The following is a 25,403-nucleotide window of genomic DNA, read 5'->3' as shown; positions in this document are numbered from 1 at the left end:
ATGCCACTGCAGAGCTTGCATGCACAGTTTACTGCCACATTGAAGTGGCATTTAAAGCTACTTGCCATGCCAGAAACTCCCCTTTTACTACAAATCGGTCAGCCCTAAGGTAGGCCCAAGGTAGCCCTATGGGCAGGGTGCTGTGTAAGTAAAAGGTATGACATGTACCTTTATTGTGGGGCATGTCCTAGTAGTGACACACAGCATATTTGGTTACCCTCTGCTGTGAGACCTACTCCTCACTTAGACTAGCATTGGGAATTCCCTTATATGTGTTTAAGTGGTAATTCCTGATCCAAAAGGCCATGTTTGGTATGTTTATAATGGTAATGATAAATCATGCTTACTGGTGTAGGTGGACTTTTTAATTACTATTTTAGAAGTGCCAGTTTTAGAAACAGAGCAGTACTCCAAGCTTATAACTCTATGCGCTTTTCAGCCTGTCTCTAATCCACTTCTGGGCCTGGTTGACAGCTACACCTTGTGCATAGTTTTCAGACAGACAACACACAGGAGGGGCTGGGGCCAACACACAGGAGGGGCTGGATGCATCTGCATACTGATAGTCTTCCTGGGCTGGGAGAGAGGGAGGCGGGCGCTTTTACATTTGAACAGGCTGTGTCCTGCCCTCACAAAAACAGCTGATTTACCCCCTACTGTACATCTGGAGCCAGGGCTGGGTTAAAAAAAGGGGTGTTGGGCACTTCTAAGGTTTCTTCTGAAGTCACCTCTACTTCTAAGGCATTTTGGAGTATAAGTATAGAGGCTATTGTAGAAAAGTCAGCCCATATCGCACCCGATGCCCAGGCTGCTGGTGCAGGGCGACTCTTCGTTCCCATCATAAATAATTACCAAATGAAGAGACGGGCACTGGAAGTAGGAAAACAAGAACAGAGTTTATTACTCATGAGGAGAGCATGTCATTTCGGACACTTGCATAGTGTCTTCGGGAGGTGCTCTAACAAGTTTCTCTGCGGCTTCGCCTTTTATACACAGGTTTGTGGCACACAGGCATCCTTTATTACAATCAATACATTGTGAAGTATGGAGATATTCCAACACGTGGCTACAGTAGGGGCCCTTATCCTTCATGCAATAGGAGGGGGCTGTCACGCAGCTGAGAGTTCTGCTGATTCCATTGGAATGTGTGTGCCTGATCGAATCTCAGGGGGTGGGGTGGCCATGATCAGTAGTGGCTTCTTTCAAGAAAGACGAGTGCATACAGTAGTGGGCAATAAACTGTATCCTCGGGCTAAGGGATGACCAGCGGTCCGTGCAAACAATTAGGTTCAGAGGAAGAGGTCATCAAAGGAGGGGTATTCATGGAGGGACAGGAGGTGTTGGTCAGGCGCGGGGTGCGATTCTCAGAGACAGAGTCATGCGGGAGGGGAGGGCTCATGACTTGTGCATGTGAGAGCGGGGGCGGTCAGGGTGCATGGGGGAAGCTTGCAGGGTCAGGGAAGTGTGCCGATGATCGATCGTGAACTAGGAGACCATGATACCTAAAATGGCTGTCGTGTACGTGTGTGCATGGGTCTATGTTTTAGCGATATCCGTTCTGCTTACAACAAGGGGTACATTGAACACAAAATGAACGCCGCTTATGTACATACACATTGCCATTTTCAACAGTCGCCGCTTTTTTACATAAGCGAGTTCAATTTCTACATAGTCGATGCGATAGGCAGAATGCACTACATGTCAGTTTACATTTGTTGGGTTCTTCATACAAGCCTAGAGATCGGCATAATATTTAGTCGGAGTCAAGAAAAGAGGTTCCGAAACATTACAGAATCAAGTTCAGACTTTTTCTCCGATGACATTAATTAAGAGTAATCTGATACCTTCGGGTCTTATCAGTACTTTGGGAAGCTAGATACATGGGTGACCGACAAAACATTTTTATAAGCAATACAAATTGAGGGAGGAATGCAATTCGATGTAAACAACTAGTCAAGGGGTGGGTAGAAAGTTCAGGAAGGGGGGTCTCAGTGAAAATGTCTTTTTCAACGACGAGCCACCACTGGTAGACTCTGGTAGTCCGTTTTCTTTTCGTTGGCGCTTTTGAGCACCGGCGGTGGAGCTATAAGTCCAGCTCGGAATCATCCTTACGCGTTGCAGGGTGCGATCAGTCCTCTGCTGTTAGATCACAGTCCTGTTTCCTAACTCATTTTCTTAGGGGTGCCTCATGCTGGGCACCTGCGTGTCTTTCTTTTTCCGTGGCAAAATCCCATTCCATAGTCAAAAGTTTATATGAAAGAGTTTGTTGAATAATCGAGGGAAGAGAGGGCGGAGTGGGGCCAGATCTTCGAACACACCAAGAGACCAAGGGAGCAAAGGACAATGAGCAGGCAGGCCCATCAGTCGGACTCAAAAGGGGACGGGGACTTCAGGCACGAGTGGGTCAGCAAGTCGAGGGCTTCAAGGTAGCCCTTCATTCTTTCATCTGCCGAGTTTGAGAGTTGTGCTTCGTCCCGCGTCTCGTTGCTCTGCGGCTCCACCTTTGGTTGCGGTCACATGTGCTTCATGATCTGTGGCCAGGCTGTGCGTCACGTCCAGCTCCTCTCCTCCGGTTATTATATCTTTAAATGAGTAGAAAACAAGTTTTTAGAAAAACTGGCAGGAGAAGACATTTATACATCTCAATTCCGTCCCCAATCCTATGTAGGTGGGGGATAAGTTCATCGGTCACAGTCAGAAGTCGTCATTTATGGAGTCTGTAGGAGTGCATTGCTATGGAATTCTTAACCCTGTTCGGCGCTTATTCGTGACGTACGTGGAGAGAAATTGGACTTTTATACACAGTGTATTATATCAAACTCAAAGTCGAGTCCTTATGTAGAGACTCGCCCTTCCCTTTAACCCAAGCATCGACAATCTTACATCTCCCTTCGGGGTCGGCTAACTCTTCTAAGTGGGGCGTTATCGTCATGAAGAAGGGGGAGGGGGTGGACGTAAAACATGCTCTTCTTGGGGAGTGAACGTTAATCAAGGTCGTCAATTTCGCTTTCGAGGGTAGATGACATGAAGCTGGGGTTAATCGGGGGAAACGGGGACGCTTTGGGCAGGGAGCTGGGGTCGATCGGGAGAAGTGGGGTACTCTGGACATCCACACTTAAGTGCAGAGGAGCGAAGTAATCTGTGCATTGGGAATTGCATTTTTAGCGAACTGAGAAACAGGAGGCCATTGACGTTATAGTCCCCCTATAAAGGCCAGATTAGGGGACGTTAGTCGTCTGACCCGTCCTTTCTTTCATGACCAACTCGGGTTCTATTGTTTTGCAGAAAGGAGAGGTAGTAATATGGCAAGTTACAGTCGTTTTAGTTCCTGTCAATTTTTCCAAACACCTTTGTGTTCGAGGAAACCCAATTAGGTGTTGTGCCGGGAGGGGCACAACGTTACCATACAAGGAAAGAGGGAACAGGGGGGTTTTAGAGAGTGAGAGAGAGAGAGAGAGAGAGAGAGAGAGAGAGAGAGAGAGAGAGAGAGAGAGACCGCACTCTAAGTGGTCCATTCAGTACACGTGTGACATGGAGAGAGAAAGAGAGGGGGAGAGAGAGAGAGAGAGAGAGTGAGACGTGTACAATAATGGACCATTCAGTGCGCGCACAACATAGAACAGCAGGGGTTAAGTAATACGGAAATCCATACATTACGTACACACAAACTCAGACGGGGAAGACAGTACATGCATTATACACAAAAAATCCACGACAAAACATAAAACAGTTATTGGCCAAAATTATCCCTTTCTGTATGCTGTGCATTCTTAGCATCCTAAGCTCTTTTTACCTTTTTCTTCTCTTTTAACCGTCGGCTGCCCTTACTGGTGGCTTTGATTGTACACACTTACGCCTTTGGCAATTGGTCATGAACTAACCTGGTCGGGCTAATGCTCACGGTGATTTATTCGAGTCATTTTTAGCAAATGCGTTTCCAGGCTGAGACAACGGTTGGTGTCAGTTGGAGAACAATGGGGCAGCTTGGAGTTACATGTCTAGGAGGGTGCGAAGAAGGATGCAGTAGATTTTAAATGTACCTCACCCCAAAATATTCCTTAAACTTTCCCTATTTAATTAACTGTGGGGTGCTTATTCATTTGCGCACGTCATTTTAGCTGTACTATTCAGGGTGCCAGGCGAAGTTATATTTTGTGGTTTCCCCTTCAGGCTGCCCTCCCAGGCGCTAAGTTCAGAGAGAGAAAATAGTCATGGTTTGCTTGTTGCGGTTAGGTACCATAATCAAACCCTTTTTCCCGTCTCTTCGTCCGTTAGATCACCGTTTTCATACATTGATCGATATTCCGATGTGACCTGCAGAGAGAGGGAAAAAGAAGGGGGCAGGGGCTACATTGATAGACACATTAGCGTGCATAAACCCAGAAAGGCTTTTATTTACTGCATACTCGGCCTATCTCCACGGGATGCAGTCCCTGCCAACTGGGCGTTTTAAGCCCCGGTGGACCGTTAGTGTGACTCTTTTTATACAGGTAGCACATAAAGTATAGGCTAAACACCAGGATTTTTAGCGGTTGCTTTTTGGCTGCACAAAAAGGAAAAACGCACACAACGAAAACTTGGACCCTTCATTTTTGCAATATTTCTACGTACTATACTTTTTAATCCTTTAAACAGTGGTCATTTATTCGAAAATTACCAATTCACACGTGACAACTACGTTTGCTTTTTCCAAAAATCTTTAATAAGAATGTTGATGCATAAATATGGGCCTACAACCCCGTGGGCCGGCCACGGAGCAGGCTGGAACTGTTATATGTGGGGATACTTATTAGCGGAAAACTTTAATGGAGTCGGTGGTCGTTTATTTCATAATCTAAAAGTGCGACAAGTGCAACAAAATCATATCGAGACTTCAGTGTGAGCGAGTGTCATGAGTGTTGGGCTTCCAACTTTCAATAATCATGATGCGCCAAACTTAACAACAATTCATTGTCCGAATGTTCAATTAATACCCATCTGATGTCAATTTACCGTCTGAACACATAATCAGTACCCACCCAATATCAATTCATTGTCCGAACATATAGCCAGTACCCATCCCATATCAATTCATTTCCCGAACTGACAGTACACATCCTGAATCAATTAATTGTCCGAACATATAATCAGTACACATCCTATATCAATCCATGTGGTTAAAAACCCTGCATACATATCTCATGACACCAGGGCTGAACAATCGGGGTATAACAAGGAGTTGAAAGTTTCATTTGCATCAGCGCCATTTTGGGTGCGGTCAGGCAGAACCAGGCATAGTCTAAATCTCTACTAACTCGTGGTTGGCCCAGAGCTTCTTTTGGCAGTCCAAAAGTTCCGTTAAAGGGCAAAAGAAAGGATCGGTGGTCTGAACCATCAATCAAAAGGGGAGGGAGGCAACAATGTTCCTACCGGGTCATACTGTGCTTTCACCGGAACTGATCCGAACTGTAGTCTGCAGGATTCTAGTCATTCAAACTGAGGCTGGCGACAGCATGGGAGCGCCGACGTCCTGCGGCTACATTTCCGTCGTTCCGAGGGCAATCATGGCAGTCATTCCTCATCGGGGGTATCTACGGGGGTCGGGGACTCCCGCGGCTCCTCTAGAATCTTCAAGGTCGTGGAGAACTATGATGGTGGAGTCAACAAGTGACCGGGCCATTCCTTCATGCTGGGCCCGCTCTTGCCAGGTCGATCGCCATTTTGAGAGTTCGGCAGCTACCGGCGATCGCGGGGTCAAATGAGTGGACGGGCTCCACCCTGCCGGGCGAGGCGTTGCAGCATCGCCACAGTGGAAGAACCCTTTTCCGGGCGCCTGGAGCGCTGAGGGTGCAGCTGGGAAGCCTCCACCTGGGGAGGCGGGAGAGGCTTGTTCGCACCGTCTCTCCCTCCCAGTGCACCCCACGGCGTCTCGCTTGACATTTGTTATGGCCGGACCAGGCGATGAGGACGAGGGAGGGGGTCGGAGGCATGTGCAAGACATCCCCCCCCCAGTGTTGTCGCTGCCATTATGGAAGAAAAAAGAAAGAAGTGGCGCCTGGCATGTTTTCGGGTCGGGCCTCCGGTTGATGGCGGCCGGACGCTCTTCGCCCTGGCCCCAGGAACGGGTCCCTTAGTCCATCCTTGGGACAGACCTTGGCGCCTCTCCTGGGCGTTTCGTGTAGTGGCCTCTCCACTCCCAGGCCCTCCATGGATGCTGGTCCAGACTGGGAGAGAGAGGGGAGGGTCGAGGACATAGACATTCCCCCCCCTGCAACTCTCCAGGGTTGTCGTAGCAGTCCCCTTGGCCGGGTCCCTTCGGCCTCGGCCTCTCCTCCGGCTACACCCTATGTGATGATCTCCGGCCGACGGTTGGCAGCAGGACCCGCCCTATATGTGTTGCTTCCGGCTGGGCGTAGCCGCAAACCTGTTGCACTTTGGAAGTTTCCAGAATGGGGGCGGATGTCTGTTGCTTTGTATCTTTCTCAGGTTGCCGTTATTGGGCGTGGCAGGCGGTGGGACAGACATGTTTGGGGCAGTGAGGGGCGATGAAGCTTCGTTGCCTTGTGGCCGTTGCAATGCCACGCTTGGTTTCTCTTACTGTTTTCAGGTTTCTTATTACGGGCTTATTTCTAACGTTTCTTGTTTCTAGGACAATAATAGGTTTTATCATTAAGTATTGTTATCGTTTCCTTGTTCGGTATTTAATAAAAAGTTCATCAGTGGCCTACTGATTTCGTTTTCCTATTCCTTTCTTTCCAGGTTGTTTCATGCTAAAGTTTCTATTAACAGGATACAGTGATCACTTCGTTATTATTACATATGTCCTTTTCACTAGGGGTGCTCTCTGGTCGGACCAGATGACCTACCTCTAGTAAATGGTCCGGGTGAAACTGGCGTATCAATCAGTGGGGAGTAGATAGGCATGACAGATTACAACGGGGGACAAAGGTCCGCATTACCTACCCTTTCACTACTTGCAAAGATTTTCCTACGTTTATTTGCAAACAGGGAATACCTCCAAAAAGAACCAATTCCCTAACAGTCAATGTTCGGGCAAACAATCAATCAATGAGGAACGAAATAGGCACGACGTGTTAAAGGTTTGCGTTACCTACCCTTCACTATCTGCAAAGGGAGAGAGAATATTCCTATTCTTCCCCGTTTGCAGGCAGAGAAGATCTTTAAGAGAACCAACTTCGAACAATTCAATGCTCGATTCAAACAATCAATCAATGGGGAGAAAAATAGGTATGACGGATTACAATGGGGACAAAAGTCTGCATTACCTATCCTTCACTATCTGCAAAGACTAAACAGAGTATGGCGACTCTGTGCTTGTTTGCAAATAGAGAATCTCTCAGAGACAATCAATAAGTAATACTAGTATTTTCAAACAATCAATCAATCAATTTCGCAATTTGTAGTGTGTCACGACCTTACCCGGACCGGACCATGTGGACAGTTCTTCACCTTCCTTTTTCCAGCGCCCGATCGTTCTCTTTCTCCATGTTTTTACCGCAGCATTCCTGTGGGATTCCAGTCAGGACAATAGGTCACTTGAGAGAGGTCCGTTCGGAATCGGTGAAGTTCTTTCAATCGGCAGCCGGACGAGGGCCCTCTCAAGGCAGGTATACTCCAATCATTTAGATGTTCACCTCATCGTCTGGACCTCTCTTACCGGACCTTATGTCGCTGATGGACCCCGCGTTGGGACGCCAATTGTAGAAAAGTCAGCCCATATCGCACCCGATGCCCAGGCTGCTGGTGCAGGGCGACTCTTCGTTCCCATCATAAATAATTACCAAATGAAGAGACGGGCACTGGAAGTAGGAAAACAAGAACAGAGTTTATTACTCATGAGGAGAGCATGTCATTTCGGACACTCGCATAGTGTCTTCGGGAGGTGCTCTAACAAGTTTCTCTGAGGCTTCGCCTTTTATACACAGGTTTGTGGCACACAGGCATCCTTTATTACAATCAATACATTGTGAAGTATGGAGATATTCCAACACGTGGCTATCCACTTGGCTGCTAAGGGGTGTGCATGTAGGTCCATTGACTTTCCATTGAAATCAATGGAAACTCCATGACGAGTTACCCTTGTCATTAGCACTGAAGGGGCTATAGTAGGGGCCCTTATCCTTCATGCAATAGGAGGGGGCTGTCACGCAGCTGAGAGTTCTGCTGATTCCATTGGAATGTGTGTGCCTGATCGAATCTCAGGGGGTGGGGTGGCCATGATCAATAGTGGCTTCTTTCAAGAAAGACGAGTGCATACAGTAGTGGGCAATAAACTGTATCCTCGGGCTAAGGGATGACCAGCAGTCCGTGCAAACAATTAGGTTCAGAGGAAGAGGTCATCAAAGGAGGGGTATTCATGGAGGGACAGGAGGTGTTGGTCAGGCGCGGGGTGCGATTCTCAGAGACAGAGTCATGCGGGAGGGGAGGGCTCATGACTTGTGCATGTGAGAGCGGGGGCGGTCAGGGTGCATGGGGGAAGCTTGCAGGGTCAGGGAAGTGTGCCGATGATCGATCGTGAACTAGGAGACCATGATACCTAAAATGGCTGTCGTGTACGTGTGTGCATGGGTCTATGCTAGCGGGATGACACAGTCAGTGTTTTAGCGATATCCGTTCTGCTTACAACAAGGGGTACATTGAACACAAAATGAACGCCGCTTATGTACATACACATTGCCATTTTCAACCCTCTGGTCCCATGTTTTTAGAGCACAGTTTTGGATCTGTAACCAAAGTCAGTAATATGCATAGTTTTCATGATTATGTCGTTTTGGTCTATATTTTATGCATAATATATTTTATATAATTCTGTGAGGAGTCTCTTTTGTGGTCTACTAAATGTGTTACTGGTGTGAGTTTGTTGCCCAAACTCTTTACACATTGCCTCTGATGATAAGCCTGACTGCTCTCCATCAAGGTACCAGTGGGTGAACAGAGGTTATCGTTGGTGTGTAACTTACTTGCCCTGCCTAGAGTGGTGGGATCTATCTGGCCTAGGTGCATACCCCAGCCAACCAGAAACTCCATTTCTAACATCAACCCAGTGAAAACTGACGTCCTCCTGTTCGTCAATATCTCCACAGATTAGGTGTGGCTCTATGACGTGAACTTAAATGGCTTGAATGATTCCAGCTTTCCTGACAGATAAGTTTAAATCCCTTATTTCTATAAGCAGGTCGCAACATGATTGTGCAAACTCTTGTTCTCTCCCTGGATAGAAGCACCAGCCTATCAAACAACACACTGACACCTATGAAAAGCATACTGTGACAAACATTCTGAGGAAGTTTGGCCGCGTCACCCTAAACCTGCAGGATTACAGTGGCTCCCATAAGACATGTGGGTGCATGAGGGATTCAGAGGTCTGTTGTTGAATGAGACGGTAATAGGGCATCTCTGTCTACTTGATTAATGGAGGTTGAAGAACCAAGCACACACATGTTTGCATTGTAGCCATTTAAAGGTGGTAGTGGGATACTGTGTAGTCATTATAGATCATGGGGCATATGTAGGTAATTTACATTTTGCGATTCTCAAATAGCAATTTTTAAGGAATCGCTATTTTCGAATTGCAAAATTGAATGTAGGTAATTAATCGCAATTTTTTTGCGAATCTCTAAAATTCCTTAATTGCGATTAGTAAATTGCGAATCGCAATTAAGGAATGCGTGTCCCATTCATTCCTATGGGCCAAAAGGCCCATAGGAACGAATGGGGATACATTCTTAAATTGCGATTTTCTATGAGAAAATCGCAATTTGAGAATCGCAATTCCAAGGGTGCCAGGGTGTGCAAAGGACACCTGTTGCACCCATGGAATGTGCCTGTAAGTACATTTGATGCACATACTTGCTCTAAGGGCATGTCTGTGCACCACATGGCACTTTGAATTTTTAAAAAAAATCAATTTTGACAGGGAATCGCAAAATACCATCTACTTGGGTAGGTGGTATTTTGCGATTCCTTAAGCCAAAATCGCATTTTAAATGTCACCCCTACATAGCATTTAAGGAATCACAAAATTGCGATTCCTTAAATGCTTGAGCAAAATAAGGAATCGCAATTTTTGTGATTCCTTATTTTGCTATGTGGCACCTACATACCAAAAGGCCTTTTACGATTCGCAAACGCCATCCTACATATGCCCCCAAATCTACTAAAGATGGCAACCAGATTTCTTTTCCGGGTCACTTTTGTCAAGGCAATACAGGAAGGCTGCACATCCAGTTGATCTTGATCCTGCAACTGTGTGTGTTTGTGGCTTTTTCACTCTTCGTTCTAGTTTGCATTATCTCATTTCATTTATTTTATTGCGTTCTTCTAGGTAGAATTTACTGACTGCCCTTGCTGCTTACTTCTTACTCTTCCTCCATTCCTCCTGGAATCCTTGGGGTCACCCTTTTAGCAAAGTTGACCCATAGCTTTGAGGTGGTGAGCTGCAATACATACACCAATTTTGGTGAATGGATTTCTAAGCATCACATATACCAGCATTTATTTATTCCCATTCCCTTCTCTTCTGTTTATTTAGGGCCTGATTTGGAGTGATTATAATGTTTGTATATATTATACTGGCAGCAATAGCACAAATATAGTTATAGTTGGGTGATACTTTCCGTAGACAAATTACTTTTTGTTTTCTTAATAACTTTGGCACTGTTTACTAATCTAAAGAAAATCCGCACCAAATTTGACAACAAGTTAGTATTTACTCAGAAAGTGTCCTTTTTGTTATCTAGTGTGAATCTGTTCAGTCGTTTTGAAAAAATAAGCATTTAAAAAGGTTGCTCATGGTGGGCACAATAGGATTAAAAGTTGGAGATATCTAGTCACATGGTGGCACCAAGTTCCCAAAAATCTAAATACTCATTTCTGTTTGACTGATGCCGTGGACCCAAAGAAGGGTTAACTGTACCAGAACATTCAGATTGGCTAGCCTCTGAAACCATGGTACTAGTATGGCTCTCTTGTGTGATACCCAAATTCATACCCAGTGCTGCTGTTCCCAAATAATAATTGTGAAGAAATAGACAAAAGGGTCCTTGCTGCCAGTGTCATTGTGAAGGCCCTCATTTATGTGCAGTGGGGGCTGGACACCTGCAGGCTGCAGGGCTCGCTGGAGGCAGACCCTGCTGTCAATCCTCCGCTGTGAGTGACCAAAGGCCCTGCGAAGAGGGGTGGTGGCCATCTCAAACTTAACCCTAATAAAACCGAAAGCATTCTCTTCTCCCCTAAAAATAAACCTCTGCCGATTCAATCATGGATTTCTGACCTTAATGCACTCAACTGCTCATTCACACTGTCCAACTCCATCAAATCTCTTGGCACTTCTATCGACAACACCCTAACCCTTAACGTTCACATCAAAAACTCTGCCAAAGGAGCCCTCTTCACTCTCTGTCACCTCAAGAAAATCAAACCATTCATACCTACCGATGATTTTAAAATTATAGTTCAGTCACTGGTTCTTTCGCGTATTGATTATTGTAGCACCAGTTTCAACGGAATCCCCAAGGTCCACCTTGCTCCAATCAAAGCTGTGCTCAACCTTGCAGCCAGGCTCATCACAGACTGCAAACACTTCAATCACATCTCCCCAGCTCTCAAATCTCTTAAATGGCTCCCTATCGAAGGCAGATCTGCTTACAAAACAGCCTGCATTACTCATAAAGCCCTCCGCCAAAACACTCCGCAGTACCTCTCCAAGAAACTCCTCATTGCTGGCACCACTCGTCCTTTGAGAAGCACAAACACCCTCCTCCTAATCTCACCTCTGCAGAAAAAGAAAGTCACACAATCTCGCTCCTTCTCTGGCAATGCCCCTACTATCTGGAATGCGCTCCCTAAAAGTCTGCGCTGTAACCCCTCCTATTCCAGTTTCAAAAAAGACCTCAAAACCCACCTCCTCAATTACTATTGGGGATCCTAACCTGTGTCCTACTCCTGATCTCTTATCACCATTCTATTTTTGTTCAGTAATATATGTCATTCTTCTTGTACTCCATTTTACCTAATTACTTGAAATGTATAGCCTCTGCTCCTGTTTATCTACCTTGATTTGTATAATGCTCATGTTATTTTTACTCTGTATATTTCACATTGTTGCTTCCTTACCTTTTATATGCTTTTATACCATGTTTGCCTTATACTATCCCAATCATGTAAAGCGCTCTGATACCTCTTGGTCTAGCCAGTGCTATATAAAACTTTTAAAATAAATATAGGCCAGACTCTGTGACCAAAGCTTCGCTGTGCATGGCCAAAGACCTTGCACACCTGACACTGACAAAGGCCATGTGCATTGAAGAAGTTCGCCACCTGCGGAAGGTTGGGTCCAGTACACCCACAGGAGGCGTGGAAGGGCAGACATATGCTCAAGTTGGAATATGATCAAACATCCATGGAAATTAACGGAAAGAAGCAAAGTAATGTCTATTATCTGCTAATTCCTTTTAAAAAATGCGTCACATTTTAAACTTGTTGGATTACTCCCAGCACACAAAGCATGTAGCACAATGACACACTCTTTGCATAATGACACCAGTGATGCCATCAGTGATGTCATCAATTATGTCATTTTGCATGTGATCAGTGATGTCAACAATGATTTAATTTAACATGTCATGAGTGATATAATATGGGAGGACATAAGCAGTGCATGATGGGAGTTCAAGTTAAAGTTAGGTCACTAAACTAAAACTGGTGAATGTAATTTTTTTAAAAATTCTTTTTATTAACCATGAAACATATGCTTCAGTAGAAAACAGTACAATGTACATAGTAGGTGGTTTGGCATGTACAAATACATAACAGTGTCCACATTTCAAAACTCCCAATATCCCGCTATTTCAACCTTTTTTCATTTAAACTTAAGCTCTTATTTCATTTCAACACCTTATTGTAACATGGCTTAAACGTTTGTTTTTCAGTGATTGTGTCCATGCGTTTCTTTGACATGTATAAGAACCACAAATCCTAAACTGCAGGGAGTTTTGGGTCTATCTGCTTGCAAATTCAAATACTACCATGCTCCATGACAATTAATGACAGGTGGACTTTAAATTATACTTTTCAGGAACAATCTTTCTCAATGCCAACATTGCTAAAAATAAATCATAATAACAAAATGATGCTAATTCAAAAGCCTTAATTAAACCCGGGTATAAGACATGCTTGTCTGTAATTCCACTGAATCTTTCTATTTGAATTCAAAATTATATCACCATCTCTCTATTTTTGAAGAAATAGTTCAGGTACCGAGTAGTTTAAATGTAACACTATTATTGTTTGTAGAATGCTCTCTGCTCGTGATTTCCCACTCTTAGTATAAATGGCACCTTTAGGTTGTCCTAATCCTACCTTTACAGTTAATGTGGTTTCCTCGACTTAAACTTTAAATGTTATTATGACCAGTCAGTGATAGACATACATTAAAAAATCTTTCTTTTTGATGCTCCACCCTTTTTCAAAAAATAAATGTCACTTCTTATATGGTGGAAAATATTACCTTTCCACTTTATAGCACTTCAGTCCTTTAATTAAATACATGCATTTCTTTGAAACGATGCACTGTCTTGGGAAAATAACATGCCCAGACCTATTAACATTGCTGTTGCAGCCTAGGTCAGGTGTGTACGGAATGTTTCATTCCATTGAGAGAAGGACACTGTTGGTCAGTGTGGAGATGCTTCAGTCAGTCAAGCCTCGCTAGTCACTTTTATTCTCCTGTGAAGAAAGATGACAAGCATGGAGGAGGAAGGTGAGAAACGCTGGCATGCATTCGGAATGTGTCAGGCGGTGGGCTCCCTCCCAGGAGGAACAGCATTACTCAGCCTCTGTCACAGGTCAAACTCTCCTGCATCAGGACCAAAACTCTGTCACAGGCTCCAGTTACGCATGGTTAACAATGGTCCCCTCGGGAGCTGCTCTCTGTGCCTGCCAGCCCTGTTGCTCTAACAGGGACCTGACGATTGAATTTTGTAGACGCAATAATATCCTGTAGAATCGATTACACACAGTTCGCAATTATGGACAATATATATATACCACATCATGTTCTACTTTTAAGTGCATATTGTTGGTGCAGGTTTTTGATACTTAAGACTAATCATAAAATTAGAAAACCCCCATGAATCATTTTATACTTAAGTATTGTCTATGTGTGCCAATGAGATATGGTATGCCATCGATTTGTCCTATACGATTCATAATTTCTCTACATAATTTCCCAATGCTAAGACTAACCAAATATATTTCCCTCTCTCCCTGCACCTTATCTGCCCCTTCTTCCCAAATTGTATCATTTTAAATTGCAGTTGTCATAATCATTTATCTCGATGTACACAGGTGTTATGATTCTCTAGGTGACAATGTCTAAGCATTCCTCATCCATATAACTCCCTTTTGTATATGTATTTTGACATCTTTTCTTGTGACTTATAACAATGTTACACTTTTATCTTCTTGTAGCGTTTGTCCCGGACATAATTTTTTTTTTAAACTTTTTTTTTTTTTAAGAAGCCAGCACGGGAGCAATTGAATTATATATGCAACAGGTTCGACATTATTACCTATATTTTCAACATTAAAAAATACAGAAGTTACATTACGGTAGTTTCTTGAATGGCTTCCCTCCCCCACCCCCATCCTAGGTTAAACTTTGCACTCGATAAATCTTCTTGGAAAACCAAAGTGTCCACCGACAGATTATGGATCTAATGTATAGGGGCTCATATTGTCTACTTCATCCCCAGCCATCTCTTGGTTGTAATATTCTAACCATGGTTGCCAAATCTTCCTAAACTTCTTCGGGCACCCTCCGGTAGCATATGCAGTTTTCTCTGCCCCTGTCACAGACATTATTAATATTCATCTGTGTGCAATTTTGTTTCTGTGCTGCTTCTATATCATATGGAAATGCTCTGTATTAGTTATGTCTTTTCAATAAAAAATGTTTGAAATAAAAACGACTTGTTAAATATAAGCAAATGAGGGCAATATTGATACAGTACTGTACAATATCCCACATTTCTACCCTTCTCCGCACACATCTACATGTGGTGAATTTATATGAGAAAGAAACTCTAGTGCCTAGGGGCGTGAGGGTGCATGTGTCAGGGGCTGATATGGCGCTCTGCCTCAGCAGCTGGTTGACTATGATTGTTGTAGTTTGGTTTCTTTATTGGTTTATTTATTCATGTGTGGTTTTATATAGCATGGTTTTACCTGTGACCATATAATCTTCAAGAAGCATACAACAGGCTTATGAGGCAGGCATAATTCATCACAAGGGGCTGTATTATCCAAAGTGCCCCTGGGGCCCAATGAGCATGTGCCACAGCTTTGTGCACCCTTGGGTCACTTTGGTATTATAGATGGGGCTGCAGACCTTGAATTACAGATTGCATTGGCGCACATGTAGCGCCACGCTATCTCAAGAGGGTGTTCCCTCTTTTGTATGGGCCCGCGGCCCCATGCAAATGAGGGGATCTCTTCGCCTCTGCACCGTATTATGGACGCGAGCACTGAGGCAAAGATGCCTTTAAGAGACAAACTGAAAGTGCACCCCAAAAATATGGTGCATTTTTAGTGCGCATCCTAAAGGCAGCCTTCTAGAGGGGACAAAGGGGGTCCCATCGGCCCCTCAAACATCTGCTTAGAGGTGGGTGCTGTCACTCACTGCACTTGCCTGTAAGAGGATCTCAGACTATTCCCTCTTAAAAGTTCAGGAGGGTCACCCCCTGACCAGTGAACTATGGAGCGGCTTTAAAGCAGCTGTGCCATATTTCACGTGAATGTGCTGCCCCCAGGGCAGTACAAGTTTGTGACTGCCCTGAGGACAGCGCATTCTCTGTAAAACGGAGCACTTTCCCTGTTTGCGCATATCCCACCTATTTAAAGGTGCACAGCAGCGCAAACAGGGAAAATGCACCGTATGTGTAAGCCACTAGACCAGTGTCAAATATGTTTTTTCAATCTACTGTTTTTGTTGAATGTCTTACTATCAATTAAGATATGCAACCCTATTTCCCTTTAATGGACTGACCGCTGCCCCCCTCTGCTGAACAGAATATCAATGGCCAAAGCAGAAGATTCATAGCTTGAGGGAGAGCTAGAATGTCTCAGCGTTGCGGGTGCAGAAGAATTTTACTGGAAGTAAAATCTTACACATTCGGAAAGAGCTACATGCCGCAAATTCGTATCGGCTGCCAAATTATTGGGTGCTATGCTGGCAGAAAATTCATTGCCATAGCTGCAAGATCTGAACTAACTCTGCTGACTAAGTGTGGGGTTCCTTTTCGTTTTTAAGTTTTAGCTCTTCAAAGGTATTTGTGGATGACCATAAATTAATGATTGGTTCCCATCATTTTCTTGACAGATATTCAACGCTCAAGCAATCTTTTGTCCTGAAGATGACCGCTTAAAACAAGCAGCGGTCGAAACACCGTCGACGCTTCTTTGTGGCCCAAATTTATTAAGGACATTGTGTTTATGTCCCTGTTGTCCCTTTTTTTATGTAAAGATTCTATGTGCCACTTGTCTGGTTTTTGTTATATGTTTCTTTATGTATACCAGCATTCCTTGTCTTGAGCGTAATTGTTTTTAATGATTTTAAATAATAAATATACTTCTTGTGATACTGATTACGTTGTTCTATAGGCTTTTCCATTTACTTTTTATCTTATTTCTTTTCTTTTCTCTCCATTTTTTCTGAGTCAAATCACGTATAGTTTTAAGGTGTTTTTTTGCTCTCCCTGAACCTATTGTTTGATGCCATAATTGATTGTCCCGGGTTCGGGGTTTTTGGACAGCCCCTGTGGTTGTTAACGAAGAATTTTAGATGACCAGTGGGCATTTAAATTTATGTAGACCAAGACACATGATGGGATGGGAACCAATCTGCAATTAGAGAAAGTGGAGTTGAGTCTGAGGTGCCGGTCCCGAAGTAGTACATACTTGCTGATGCAGAAGCAGATCTGGCCCTAAGATATATACCTGTCCTAGATTTTTTTTAAAACCTACAAAATGGAGGTGGGATGCCCTGTAGCTAAAGTATTCCTTGCTCCGTACAGTAAGGAACGTAAAGAAAGAGTAATATTTTTGGCAAGCACGCAAAGTCAGTGGACGAGCAATCTAATGAACTTATTGGTAATTGCATTAAGTTAATTGTACTTCCTGACCCATGAGAGTGAATGAAATCGAGGTCCCTGCAAGGGAGTATCTCTGTGTGGCACCTGTTTACTAGAGTGCCAGGGGGATCTTGCAGGAAGTTGCTTCCAAGAGCACTGTCAGAGATATGGGCAATTTGCTTACCTCAATGTAATGAGCATTAAGCAGCTTACATTGTCTGGCCCGACACAGCAGGCCTGTTAGCTTTGGGCTTATGTTGTTTTCACCCACAGAGCAACCTAAAATCCACCCAGCAGGTGAAAGTAACAAAATGAGCCTGCACAGCTGAATTGCAAGGCCCTTGGCAAGGGGAGAGGCAATCTCTGCTCATTATTTCGGACTTGCCCTGTTTAAAGTTCATGCATTAACTCCAAGTTATATGTTTGAACTTAAGACACATTAAGTTAAAAACCAACAGGTGCTTGTCTCTACGCAGAGCCATTATGATATACCCCAGGAGACTTTTGCTGGTAATTTCCAGGTGAAACTCTGCTTGGAAATAAGAAATTACCAGAATTGGGACAAGAAAGATTGATTCCCTCATCTTCAATTCGATGGTTAGTTCAAGGTTCACACTCTGTATCTCTGCTCCCTCGAGTTACCACTGCCCTTTAGTAGCATTAAGTGTGGAAGGAGGTGTTTTCTGGCAGATTGCTATGCTAGCCTTGTGAGGCCCTTGTTGCCTATGGGTCAGAGCTGTGTTTGTGATGTGAACGAGGGATTTGCTTTTGTCCGTTGGTAGACTCATATTGTCCCATCTCTGAGTCCTAATGGTAATATTGTGAGCCTAGGTTTTAGGACGTCCTTTTAGTTTACTTTGCATTGAGGTCCTATTTCACGTCTCTCTCAATTTCAATAGTTCAATTCAGGATAAAGTACGTGCATTGTTGCTCATGCTCTTGAAGCTGTTCAAAGATGTGAAACTCGCCTACCCTCCCCAGTACACCCACCCACAGCATCAAGAACTTTGGGAAATGTTTGGTTTTTATTTTTATTTAATAATCATATGAGAATCCTATATGAACAGGTAAAAAATAAATATGAAGAAACCGTCTGGTAACTGGAGGCTTGTATGAGAAAGACTCTGAAAAAAACATTTAGAAGGTGATATTCCATTGCCAAAATAATTTCATGAAGACATCCTTGTGAGGAAATTCTTTGCAAGAACAGCTTGGTCAAAGTTGGAGAACTCGGCACACTTTACAAACTGTACAAAGTGCGAGTAGGCTAACTAGAGGGAGGAGATTGCATCTCTAGAAACCCGTCTTTAGTGATGGCATTTTAAGCGACATTGCATCACCTTTGACGGACATGATCAACTTTGGACTTTTTTGATCTTTATTTGAAACTCAGATGTGGTACATTAACATGAAGGACTGATAACAGACAGAAATACACCACGTGTATTGCTATGTGGAATAGAAGTGTGCTGTTTTGAATTGTCTTACACTGTTGAATTTTAAGCTATGTCATCTTACCCTGGAAGAGACAATGAGACTTTTCCAGGTGAAAGGCACGTTGAATGTCCATGCGGAGAGTCAAAATAGCACGGGAGAGAGAGGAGGAAGGATGTGGTGGTTAGTGACAGAAGGAGCACTCCTGTTGCATCTTGCATGGTGTTATGCCTGTTAGCTTTGGAGAAGAACTCCGTGCATTCCAATGTTGACTCTTGAGTGTGGGATTTCTATATCTGGGTAGTTGGGTCAGGGTTGTGACCTGACCTCTGGTCGACCCCCACGCCGCACGGCTCATCGTGGGTGCCTGTGACTTGATCCAGCGCTCTCACCAAAATATTTCACAAATGACACTATCTACTACCACAAAACTTACACTACAACACTAGGCCCATAACAACAATAGAGCGCTTGAATCATGAGGCGATAAGATCTAAATATAGTTGTTTAAACCATCTGCAATAATCAAGACCAGCTTGTCATTTTAGAAAGTTTATTTTAACACATCTAGAAAAACTTAGGTTTTGGTATTTTATTAAACAAGCATTAGAAAATGTCATAAAGAAAGATTTATTCAGTATTAATAAAAAGAGCATAAATCAAGAATAATTATTCATTAGCAGGAATAAGTAAAATTAAGCATTTTCCAAAATCCTAACTATATCTCTGTCTCTACCCTCATCACCTAGTAATAAAGTAATTAATAAAAACTCCTGTCCTCACATGTGAAGTCCATCAGCATAACATCGTCCTCCAGAATTCTCGAGCGTAAGCCAACTATGTGATCTCTGAACCTATTCTTATACCCTAATTTTAGCTGAGCTAACTATTTTTCACATTCCAGCAGACGAATTCTAGTTCTCCATTGGCTGAGCCACCTCGTACCACAGTAAACTGTGACACCTCCTTCTTACATGCCCGGGCAAATTCACTAGTCCATTGTTCATGTAGAAGTCTTGGCAGTTCTTCCTTAGGCTGCTACATTTTGTAGCGACAGCTTCCTTTTAACCTTGAGCCAGTCAGCTCTGAACTCCCGTGGCACGTTAGCAAACGTTAGCAAATTTCTCCAAAAAGTCATCTTTTTAGCAGTTCATTCCAAAACCTTTCAAAACAAAAGCTCAGAGGCCTTTTCCATCCTTCTCGGAATTATTTTCACTTGAGCCATTTTCATCATTAGGCCTCTTTTCAAAGAGCGTCAATTTTCTGCGCCACTGTCCCTGCGCCACTTTTAAAAGGGTACTATTTTCCTGCAGCCATCTCTAAGCTTCATTTGTAAAACTATTATATAAACAAACACAAAGAATAATTAATGCAAGAAATACAGTTTGTTCTGTTGCCTCCCATCATTGCTAATAACTAACCCATTAATCTAAATTACCTAGCAGTAAAGCACAAATAAAGCAGCATTTTATATCTACCAGTCTTCATTTAATCCATAAAACCTTATGTGCACCTAGAATAGTAGAAATGACATCACATAGACAAGGGAAGCAAAATAAGCACATGCCTTTATTTTAAAAACAGCTGCTATTAGTTATGACATGACAATAGACAAGATTAATTTATTATTTTCCACATACATAAGAATTCAACATAATGCACATTTATGAGCACACATGTTAGTTTCCCACGTGTTCTGTAATGTAATGTATCTTTAAACTAGGTTGAATTAGCACACACAGCACAAATTGTTAGCATTATTAATTTATTTATGGAAGTGTGACTTCACGGGTTTAAACAAATTTTTGTTTTCTATCCCGCTCCATCAACTCCCTCATCTGGTGATTAACAAATCACCACACCACCACCCAAAAATTTAGCAAAAATTTTATCTAAGATGAACATGATTCAATTTCACCTGTGTTAGTATTTCTAAAGACTTATCTCATCAGTTTATCTACAATTCTCATATTGAGTTTTAAGAAACCCCTCTAGTTCTATTTCTTTCTCTTGTGTAACATACAACTAAGCTTCAATAGAAGTGTTGCAAAAACTATAACTAATAAAATGTCAGTATCTTGCTTGTCATATTGACCTTAAACTTCTCCTTGTTAATTTCTAAAAGAACAATAACCTAAATTAACCAAAGCAGAATTATATTTTCATTAAGCTTGCAAAGAAAAATAAAACAAAAATTTTAAAAATTTTTCCTAAATTTTCTAAAAATTTCTAACACCCCCCTTTTTCAATTTTTTTTTATTTTTTTTTTTATACTCTTTAAACCTTCTAACAGTTTTTCTTCGACCTAATGTCACAAATTAATTTTTCAGCTAACAATATTTCTTCGACCTTGTGTCATCTAACAAGATTTCTTCAGCCTTATGCCAAAAACAGAAACCCTAAAATTTAACAGGTATGTACTTCAATCATTGTCACTATTCTCTTCAATCTTTTCCTGACTGCAATCCATTACAGGTATCACTTCCATTTTCTTTCCTGCCTCACTTTTCTTTACAGAATCTTTTTGACTTGATTTTTCATCAATCTGTTTCTTTGATCTGTATCTCAATTTAAATTTTAGGCCTTCATTTTCTTCTGGCCAGTTATCACTTTTTCTTGATAATTTCTTCTTTTGCTTGGTCACATTACATTCTGTTCTCCAAGCTCCTTTTCTGAATTTTCTTATTTCAGAATCTTCATCGCTCTCATCAGTTTCAGTGTCAGAAATTTCAACTTCAGACTCAGGTACTTCTTTACTCAGCAACTTCACTCCGTTAGGAACGTCATCTTTGTAGCTGGTACTTGGCAATTCATCTTCTTCTTTTATTACCTTCAACTTCCCAGTTTCAGAATTCTTGTTCCTGCTTTCAGAGCTACTTTTCTGCTTTTCAATACTCTCCTGGTCTTGAATCATAATCTGATCACATTCTTCTTCTGCTTCTTTTTCTGGCAGAATTCCATCATTTTCTGAGTCTTCAGTCACAACTTTCAAGTCTTCTTCATTCAAGGCTTGTTTTCTATTCATGTTCTCCAGATGTCGACCAACTTGTCGATCTTCAAGATCTGGATTCTCTTCAGGCTCTTCTTCAGAATCTGAATCAGCAGTTGTGACACTATCCTCATCAGGATTTTCAGGTGTAGATACACGAAAAGTATGGCCAGTGTCAATCCACCTCTTCAGTCTTTTGCACTTCTCTGCATTTGTTGTGACAAGACTGACTGACCTCCTTTTCTGCCACCTTGGCACTAGAGAATTTCTTTTTAGACGAACCTTTTTCCTTATTCTTTTACCTGGTAACAAATCAAGTGCTTGCTCTTTTTCTCTTGTTTGCACTTCAGTTTCATCTTCATCAAACACAGAGATCATTTCATCTGATAAATTTCTGCAGTTCTCCAAATTGATGTCATCATTGATAGTCATCATTCTTTTCTCTGGTATAAATGTCTGTCTCATGACCTTGTCCATCGTAATCTCACGTGGACTTAAATCTGTCTTTTTATCAGTAGTGTTTCTCAGAAACATCAAAACAAGTGGAAGAATATCTGTCCACTTAGTACCTGCAGCTAGGCACATTTTTGCATTTCTGTCTTTTATAGTACCGTTCTCTTGCTCCTCAACATCTGAAATTTCTGTTCTATCTGTACATTGGAGCAGTCTGTTTTCAATATGTCTTTTGCCATCTGATAACTTTGCAACAGTAATTTTATCATGACGCATCTGAAAAGTTTCAACCCATTTTGTAATCAAACAGTAAATCACAAAAATGTAGCACAGTTTGTCATTCAGTGCCATCCCAATGAAATCCATTTGTAATTTGGTCAATGAACTACTCTCTTGTAATTCTGTTCCCAATCTCACAACTGTTCTCTTAATTGTGTTCACTTGCAGATAAGTCAGATATCTCTGGTAAAGAAATTCTACAAATCTATGGTACATTCTGTCCATGTCAGTAATTATGCTATTTAACAAAACTACTCTGTCATCTTTGTTTATCCAAATCTCATCCTCATCTCGCTGTCTAAAATCTGTTCTCAACCATGTGTTTCTCAACCATGTGTTATTCTCCTCATGAGATGCATCATCTTGTAAGTCTTTGACTACCTGCCATGTTTCAACTACTGTTAGTATTAGTGAACTCAAAGCATGTTCATCATTTATTTTGTGTGCTGCACATATCACGACAGCAAACCTTTCTGCCAATTGAATATCATTAATCAATCTTTTAATTAAATTTGCATTTCTGAAAAGTGAACCTGCAGAAGTCAATGTTTCAATCTGTTGATCAATTGCATCCTTTACTTTGATGTCTTCACTCAAAAGAACATCATTTTTATTCCAACATTCTGGAAGTGCATTTAATCTTTTTGGACTGTTTTCTTGTTCTTTATTTAATCCTGTATCTGTTTTCTCTGTCTGTTCATTAACAAAAATGTGTAATGGCAATGAAGCCATGTCATTCTCTTGAGTCATTACCTGTCGCTGTATTTGTAGCTGTTCATTCAGCTCATTTATTTCAAACTCCTTTTCCTTTGAGCATAATCTTGACTCGTCTGACTGTGTCAATTCAATTAGGTCAATGTCAGACTTCTCACTTACCAGAACTGAAGTCATCTCTGTTTCTTGCTGAGTTGCAATCCCTACTAGTTCAATCTCAAGTACGATAGAATAAACCTTTTCAATTAATGGGACCTTTAAAATTGCGCAATTAATTTCATCTTTTCCCAGTACAGGGACTATCTCTGTTTCCATAATTTTCATGGACTCCTTTAAATCATTTGATGAATTTATATGATCAGGAATACTAATTTCAGAAGTACTAAGCATTTCATCATGCTTTTCTGTCGCATCAATTTTAGTAGAAGTCTGAGCTGGCACTTTATCAGTTTGATCTGACACTTTTGGCGTTGCATTAATCTGTTCTGGGGGTCTTCTTGAATTTCTGTTCTGATCCATATTTACAACATCGATTTTACACTGATCTCTATTTTCTACTCTGACACCTTTATTATTTATTTTCGCTAATTTGGGAATCTTTAATTTACTCTCGCATTTGGCAACAACCTTTTTCATTTTCTTGTATAAGGAAGACATTTTCTTTAATTAATTCGATAAAAGTACTCTCTAAATTTGCCTTGCAGCGCTTGCTGATCAATTAATTAATTAATTTAACAAGGTCAGGTGAAGTAACTCCTAACTCCTAATTTACCGGTATCACTAATTTTAATTTACCTGTAAAGAAAAACATCAATTTGCAAAAACAATAGCAACGCAAAATTTTTATTTATAACAATAATACCAACATATAATCACATGTGTTTTAAATGTACTTATTTTTCACTTACACACCTTCTGCAACGTATACCTGTAAAAAAGAAAACCTAATCTGTTTTGCCTTAATTTACATATAATTTCTAGTTGCCACCTTGAACACAGCGCATTTTTCTTAATTACACCAGTAATTACAGTAACTAGCAAAATGCTTGGAAATATTTATTTATTTAATTTTTGCTGTATTATTTTTATTTAGAAATTACAAATCACCAATTTTATTTATAATAAAATGTTTGTCTGCCAGTACAACACACATCAACTCAATGCTGTAATCCCTATTCTAATACACACTGCCACTACAGTCTCTCCTTCTCCTTTTTGCTCAGCCCTTCCCTAGTATAAGACACAGGGTGTAATATTTAGCGTGTCAATATCTCTTCCCTATGACACACTCAGTTTTAAAATTAAAGCTTCGGGTATGTCAGACCATTTAAAATCCGACACTCGAAGCACAACAAATGTTTGAACCAATCAGTGTAGTCACCTCAACGCTCAGCCAACCACAGCAGTCCTAATAATGCTCTAGCCAATCTAAGCACCGCTCCTGCAATGCTCAACTAGCTACAGCACAGCTTCTACCATGATATGTACTGCTACTACTGCAGTCTTTCACTTTCTTCCACACTCACCATAACAACTTGGCTAGGAATGAAATCCAAAGCGGGTGCTTCCACACTCTATAATCTACTCAGCAATTACTTTAAAACAACAGCGCGCCCCAGCCAACCAAAACGTTGCCAGCAATAATCTCAACCAATCAGAGCGCCTCCCCGCTCTCAGCGAACCAGAGCGCGACCCTTATCCATGACATACTGTTCAGCGTGGCGACTCTAACACCCGTTTGCCATTCACTCCACATGCGACAATCCTCGTCTCCAAATCATTAGCGCAAACCTACGATAAAATCAAAAAAAATGGGGACACTTTAAAATTAAAATTGATAAATTTATGTATAGTGGTAACGTGCATCAGCTACGACCACTTATATTTCCTCGGCAGGCACAAAGCCCACACTCGAGCCTCAACCAATCCGGTCGTGGCTCCTACTAACAGTCACGAAGCCTTGTCCAATCAGAGGACGGCTCCTGCTATGACGCGACGGCGTTTCAACTAATGGGAGCGCGGCGGCTGACGTAGACAGCCGCTGCAGCTGACAGCTCTCTCACTCGTTCCAGCCCCCCCTCCTTCACAAAATGCTCGCGCAACACAGTTAGCTTTAATTCAAAGCATTAGCACATATCTAGCAACCAAATTAAAACGGGGAATATAGAGATGTTGTAAGATGTAAATAAAATTTAAGCAATAACGCCTTTCCTTGTCCTAATGCTCTAAACTTCTTCAATTTAATTTTAGCGAGGTTCTACAATGACGCGCCAAATTTTACAATCAATTAGAGCGCGGCTGTCTACATAATCATTGCAGCTCTCAGCTCCTCGCTGCTACTCTTAGCACTTCGCGCCTTGCCTCCCCTTTCTACCATTAAGATATACAATAATGCTTTAAGGAAA

Source organism: Lissotriton helveticus, chromosome 2_1 (genome assembly GCF_964261635.1).
Source record: "Lissotriton helveticus chromosome 2_1, aLisHel1.1, whole genome shotgun sequence".
Classification (NCBI taxonomy): domain Eukaryota; kingdom Metazoa; phylum Chordata; class Amphibia; order Caudata; family Salamandridae; genus Lissotriton; species Lissotriton helveticus.
Note: the sequence above shows the minus strand (reverse complement) of the source record.